Consider the following 7,004-nt stretch of genomic DNA (forward strand, 5'->3'; position numbering starts at 1 on the left):
TGTTGTTCATCAAATGGATGTTCAAACAACTTTTTTAAATGGTGAATTAGAAGAAGAAATTTACATGGAACAACTTGAAGGTTTTGTTGTTCCTTGTCAAGAACATAAAGTGTGTAAGTTAGATAAGTCACTGTATGGTCTGAAACAAGCTCCTAAGCAATGTCATGAAAAATTTGATAATTTGATGATTTCACATGGTTTCAGAATTAATGAAAGTGACAAATGCATATACTATAAGTTTGAAAACAACGCATGCATCATGATCTGTTTGTATGTGGATGATTTTTTGATTTTTGGTTCAAACTTGTATGTGGTTGAAGAAAATAAGAATATGCTTAAGTCTAACTTTGAAATGAAAGATTTGGGTGAAGCTAGTGTAATTGTGGGAATTAAGATTACTAGAACTAATGATGGTATTTTTTTGGATCAGTCTCATTATATTGAAAAGAATTTAAAGAAGTACAACTATTTTGATTGTAAACCTGTGAGTACTCCTTTTGATGCTAGTGTTAAACTGTTTAAGAATACTGGTGATAGCGTTAGAAAATCTGAATATGCTAGTATAATTGGTAGTCTTCGTTATGCAACTGATTGTACCAGACCAGACATTGCATATGAAGTGGGGTTTTTGTGCAGGTTTACCAGTTGTCTTGGTTTGGAACACTAGAATGCAGTTGAGAGGGTTATGCGGTATCTTAAAAAGTCCGTTAACCTAGGATTACACTATAAGAGGTTTCCTGCAGTCCTTGAAGGATAATGCGATGCTGATTGGAACTCTCTTTCAGATGACTCCAAGGCCACTGGTGGATATTTTTTTAATATTGCTGGTGGCGCTGTGTCTTGGAAGTCAAAGAAACAGACAATTCTGGCTCAATCTACGATGGAGTCTGAATTGATAGCACTAGAAGCATCTAGTGAAGAAGCAGGATGGTTGAGAAACTTTCTTTCTCAAATTCCTGTATGGGATAGACCGATACCTGCTATTATGATCCATTGTGATAGTACCGCGGCTATTGCAAAAGTACAGAACTGTTTTTATAACGGCAAGAATCGAAAAATGCGTAGAAAGCACATCACAGTTAGAGAATTTCTCACAACTAGTGTTGTACGTGTGGATCATGTTAGGTCAGAAGAGAACTTAGCTGATCCTTTGACGAAAGGATTAGCTAGAGAAAAGGTATTGTATACCTCTAAAGGAATGGGACTTTTGCCCACTAGAAATTGAGTCATTTTGTGATGGATACCCTCCTAGAAATGTTCAAAGGGAATAACGATTCACAAATGATATGGAGATTGAATCATGCATTTTTCCCATGGCATGATATTATGAAGCGGGTTAAGGTTGAGTTCTTTAACACTTAATGATGTCAATGGCTCTATATAAAGTAGGGTACCAAGCTACAAGAGTACTTTTGGTAGACTTACCTATGTGAATGAGAAAGTGTGGCCGCTTTCTATGAGAACGTGGGCAGTTCTCTAGAGCATTCATTAAAACTGGGATAAGCGCAAGGCTGTAATGTGCTGGCATTTAGGACTTTACTCTTAGTATAGTTATGTGTGTATTAAGTAATCTGTTGTCTCCATAGAGTTCAAAGACATATGTTTACTCTATGTCACACTTCAGAGAATTTAATACTATGTAGAGGTTCAAAATCGAAAGATACCTTTGCTTATGCACATGAATATACAGATCTTGATCAATGATTTTAAAAATAAAAGTGGGGGGTTATTGGGATATGTATTTTAAAATAATTCTTTTGTAATTTATATCAGCAATTTGAGCTTGGACCAGTGTTTAAGCATTTTGGGACTCGAGGGTGAGGTCCCAGGATCAAATCCTTCCCCTACTGATTGGGTATATATATAAATAATATAAATATCATTAGTCCGGGAGCAAGGCCTTGGGTCCTTGGGGGTCTTGGGAGGTCTCTTGAATTTGGAAAGTATTTTTGCTGTTTTTTTGGAAATATTTTTCAAAACGTTTTCTTTCCTTAGGTACGCTGCTTGTAATTGTGATAATTATCGCATAATTTATTTGCCCATTTTCTGACTGTTGAGTGGAATTTTTATTGCAGCAATAAATTTAATTTATTCTCTATTAATTTCGTGTTTAATGTTTGGTCTATAAAAGGAAGTTTTTGGGAACTGAAAAGAATAAGTTTTTACTACTGTTTTTCTGAGAATCAAGAGACCAAAAATTGTGAGCAAGTTTAGAAAGAGTGAAAGTGTTCAATCTCTCATAATGTGCATGAGAGATTGAATGAGAGTTTTTCTCGGCTGTTTTATCCTGGAGATGTTGTGACGAAGAAAGAAATGTTTGCACAAAACTCAAGGCAGAGCCACGAAACGTCTTTAAGAGAGCGACCTGGACGTGACTCAGCCGGTACTTTGTTTTGTGATTAACCTTTGTTTTGCAGGTGTGAAATCAGCAATTGTTCCAACATGACCTCATTTTACGGGCCAAAAAAATATTCAAACCAGAGGGAGAATCATAGGATTCATATGCTGATACAAAATACTAGGTTGCTTTACAAGTGATTGGTACTAAAGCACATTTTTTCCATGTAAAGCTCTCTTTTTCTATAGGGTTTAGGTCGCGAAAGGAATGTTACACATACTACCAAGGATAAGGACAAGGAGACATCTAAGAGGGGTAGGAAACATGCATTAAGTAACGACAAGGAAGCAAAGCAACCAAAATTCACCATCCAAAATGACTTGGTGTAGACTGAAAAAGAAAGTAGACTCATATGATGAAGAGTAGGCAGCCAATGATTTTTGAAAACTGGTTTAGCTATAAATATTTCTTTTAATAAAAATGTTTCTTAGAAGATTCCATTACTTTTAGAATTGAACAGAAAAGATTTCTCTAGAAAAAGACTGGAATGACATCACATTTAGCCAACTTTTAGAATTGGATGACACAGACGAATCAATAATGCAGGAACACAAAATTCACAACTCATCTATTATCGCATGACAGTAAATGCTTCAGGCTTATTTACAGGATAGAGAAGATTCAGAGTCTAATGAATGGTCAAATGCAAAATAACTATGGAGACATCTATGAAACATTAAAAAAGGTAATTTATGTTTTCCAGATATCATATTGAAGAAGGAAATACTAAAAAAAATAGACAAAAAAGTTATTTAGTTCCTGGGAGAACACATAACAAAATAAATATATAAAGAGTGTAATGATATGAGAAAGATGAACAAATAGAGCTGAAGCACAAATAGTTATTTCGTTCCTAAACCATGGAGCTGAAGCGCAAATAGAAGAAAAATAAAAGTCAAAAGATGAACATGGACGAAAAGTAAAAAACTCAAAGAAAAATGAACGAAAAGTAAAATGGAAAATAACGTAGGATGTTAACATTCAAAGAAAATATGCGACAAACACAATGTTAACATGGATAAACTTTGGGATCAAGAAATAATGAAAATGCAAGGAAGGTTATGGTGTATAAATATGAAGAAAAAAAAGAGAAGTCGAGCGCAATTCAACGACGTGGTTTCGGATTCAATGATTATAAGCTATCAAATTGGATTCGAAGGTAATATCATGCTATGTTTTACGTTAACCTTTATGGTTATGTGTTACTGTGTTTTCTATTTTGGTTGAACATGATATATGTAATTATGCAGATTACAACATGTATGAATATGTACGTATCTATGTAGGCTATTAATTCTTTTTTTTTGTTTGAGATTACTGATTTACTCTTTTATAAGGGTTAAACTTTTTAATACGCAATCCTATTGTAATGACATTTAATCCAAAAAATTTCGATAAGAAAAAACAATATTACATTATTTTTTTCCTATCGGCATGTATTTCATAAAATACTTTTTTATTCTTTTAATGTAGATTTCTTTTAGGTGTCTAATGAGACAGTATTACAATAATTTTATGACATACATGTGAACATCATGGGTTTCTATATAACTAAATTGCTTACTTATCTTTTAAAAGTATTTGAAAACATTAACTAAGATGTAGTCATGTAGTCTGTTTTAATTTATGTAAAATTAAGACTATCACGGGAGGTTGAGGCGGGGCCTTAAGGCACCAATGGTTCCTAGTTTAGTGAATGGGGTTTTGTTTGAATTCGATTAAGGATGAGATTAATGGTTTTTTAAGGGTCTTGGTGATGGTAGGAGATATGACAGAATGGGTTTATGCAAATGGAGAATAAAATGGTGTAGGTGGTACTGAATTGATAAAGATGGTAGTTCTGATGGGTTTGAACCAGATTTGTACTGCTGTATGGTGTGTGTTGAGATGCATAAAAAGCTTAAGGTGATGGGATTGACAGGTTTATTAGAATATTTCCTCAGTCTTTCTTTGCTAAAGGAAGAAGATAATGATTCTCCTGAATTATCCCGACTTTAGAGTTTTCCAATATCAACTCTATATTTACATACCTAACATGGTACACTTGGGTATTTTAGATTTCCTTTCAAAGTCTTTTCTATTTGCTCATTTTCCAATTCAACCTCTCTCCTTGTTAAAATTAAAATGTGTCGTTTTTTTTTTTTTGATAATAAACGAGATCTCTTTCATTGATATCAAAGTTGTGTTACATAGAGATTGAGTACATCAAAGAGACATAAAATTAAAATGTGTCTGCCACTCTACATTTTGCAACTTACCAGTAGCTATTTTAGTTTTTAGATGGCCCATTGTGTAGTGCTCATTCCGTGCTATATTGAATGGCATCTTAAAGTTTTGCACAAGCATTTTGAAATTCAATAATTCTACACACATAAAGATTTTCTTTTACCGTGTTTTATTCGGTAAGGAGATCCGAAGAATGTTAGGAAAGTCCTCTAGTATTTGGATTTGTAAAATAAAAAGTCGAGCGTAATGTTTGTATGTGTCGGTGGAAATTTTGGGTTTTTTTTCTTCGAAATACCTGGAGTTACCACTACTGGTTATGTAAAACTGCAGTATTCAACAAAAATAAAGACTTTGGCGAAAAAAATGTGTCATTAGCTTTTGGATGAATGCATCGATGATGGTTGATATTACTTTTGTAATGCTTTATTATCTAATAAAATTCTCCCATCATTTTAAAATAGAAAATAAAAATTCCTACGAAAAGACCAGCTAAGCATCGTCAGCTTGGTCAACTTTACTCAACCAACTAACTAATACTACGCGGATCCATCAAAGAGCGCTTTATAGCCTTATTCAGGATTTATCCTGGGCTCTTAAGCAGATTACCACACGTTACGCACACATTCACAACTTTGTTTACAAATCATCACCTGAAGATATAGCTAGGAGCTGATTTTCCTTTTTTTTTCCAATTCAATATGATCTAAAATTGTTAATAGTAAATTCTTATTTTAAAAAATTGTGAATTCAACTAATATTTGAATTTTCATACTGATGTACATTGTAAATATCCTTATTTTTCTTTCTCTGTAATAAGCAATTATGCTTTTCCTGTCAGCTATGTTCAGACTCGAAGATGCTTTATACCCCGAAACCCTTCCCCCTTGGTCAAAAACCTACTTACTAGTCTTGTGTTAGATAATGATTAATGTGTGACATAAATAGAGGTGAAAATTTAGTGGAAATTATGTTAGGAAAACAAAAAATAAAAAAATATAGCAAGAAAATAATAAATATGAGGTCATTAATAGATATAACAAGTCATTTCAAGTTTTCGGATTATGCTTTTGCATTGCAACACCAATTTTGATAGAAAGAGTGGCCATCATAGTAAATGTCACACCTTCAAATGCCTCTTACAAATATATTCGAAAGTGTAACCCGGAAGCACATTAGTTTGTGAATCAAACTTCACTCACCTGCACTTCACCTTATAAGTTTGCACCAATGCAAATAACCAACTCAACAGTTCTTCAGCGGTAGTCTTTAGCTTTCTTTCACTTCTCTAAACTTCTCAAATGCACCCCATAATGCATTCAAACATTGTAGCACATTGCCAACAACAATCAGTCAACCAAGAACACTTAGAATATGAAACAATTAACTTCCAATATTGCATCAAAGAGAAGAATAAAAAACTTGCCAACTTAGGGACTTACACAGACTTGTTAACCTTGAACCAAGCCTTAGCCTTACAAAACTCTCTCAATTTGAGTCTCACACTCATATGTAAGCCTCCCAAATTTCCCATGTCTTAGGACTATTTATACAACAACTTTACTTGTCCAAAACCGTGCACAACTGTTTCACACGCATGGGACAGCCATCTGCCACGTAAAGCAGTTCCATAACCTCCTATAGTTGTACGACCAGTTTCTCTCTAAAATGGAGCCATCGTCCAACACCTATTCTCTAGCAGTTAGGAACCTTCTCCCACGCTTATAAACTCCCTTTATAACTTTTCTATTTTGTCTCGCGTCATTGGAATTCTTGTGAAGCTCGTACCAACTCTTAACCGTCACTTGAGCCGTATTGCACAACTGTTGTGATTTACTGAATTATGCCTTAATCTCAGCCATCTTGGCCATGTATTCTTATTTCTCTAAGCTAATGCACGGACAATACTTTTGCTTCAATCATCAAGGCCAACTCGTTAAGCTCATTCTAGTTATTCATGCGTCATATGCTTCATTTAACCAATTTTTTTGACAATAATGCCACTCTTGCATTACTAGCTTATTTGCATTATCGAAGCTTTGGCCCTTCCTTGAACTAATGCATAGAAAAAATATTGGCATATTCTACCTTATTTCATCATACTTGAGTTTGGGCCAACTCAATTCCATGGATATGCTTAATGCCAACATCACATGTTGCATCTGTTATTTTGGCCATGCATGTCTTGCCAATCCCTCAATGAAGCCTCATTAAGTCGGCCGATAAGATTCATTAATTATCCAAATGTCTTTACAGTGTCGCGCTACCTTTGCGCTTCGTTGGCCCTGGAGGGTAATGCCATTCTTAGCACTTGACATCTACGCAGTGTCGCGCCATCATGGATGCACACTGACTGGGCCTGCAACACTGTAATGCACAATCA

The sequence above is a fragment of the Papaver somniferum genome, chromosome 3, assembly GCF_003573695.1.
Source record: "Papaver somniferum cultivar HN1 chromosome 3, ASM357369v1, whole genome shotgun sequence".
Classification (NCBI taxonomy): domain Eukaryota; kingdom Viridiplantae; phylum Streptophyta; class Magnoliopsida; order Ranunculales; family Papaveraceae; genus Papaver; species Papaver somniferum.